Raw genomic sequence first — 581 nt, 5'->3', positions numbered from 1 at the left:
GTAGTTGAAGGACACCATTATACATATTTCAAAGACCTCCATACTTTCTTTTATATTTTTTGAACATAATATTTTCATCTATTATTTGGGTATTACATAATTTACATCGATTATTTGGGTATTACAAAACACCAATGATGATGCTTCCCAATCACACTTGCTTCTTATTACTCTCAGGTCAAGCTTCCTACCCTTGTGGCCCACAAATAAAATACTCCAAGTACAAATTGTGTTTCTTATATACTCATTGGGGAACTGTCAGACCCTCAGTGGCCAGGCCCTTACAAATAACTGAATCCTTCCTTTCCCATTCCTTGTGTCTCCCGCCTAGAAGCCAACAACTGAAAAGAGCTACATGTCAGTCTCTTTATCACAATTTTTAAGGACTCTCCTCAGTTGCTTCCTCTATATCCTGTTACTATTTCTTTGGTGGTAGGGGTTTGGGGAATGTTGTTACAGAAGCCTTTAATGTCTCTGTTTCTCAATTATGAGTCTGGAATCATGGATACCTGTTGGGCGCAGGACATGGGGAAATAAATGGGTCCTGAGCAGACAGGGACAGGATCCCACTCCAGGAGCTA

Source organism: Mastomys coucha, unplaced genomic scaffold (genome assembly GCF_008632895.1).
Source record: "Mastomys coucha isolate ucsf_1 unplaced genomic scaffold, UCSF_Mcou_1 pScaffold21, whole genome shotgun sequence".
Classification (NCBI taxonomy): domain Eukaryota; kingdom Metazoa; phylum Chordata; class Mammalia; order Rodentia; family Muridae; genus Mastomys; species Mastomys coucha.
The sequence above is the reverse complement of the archived record's forward strand: the minus strand, read 5'-3'. Positions refer to the sequence as shown.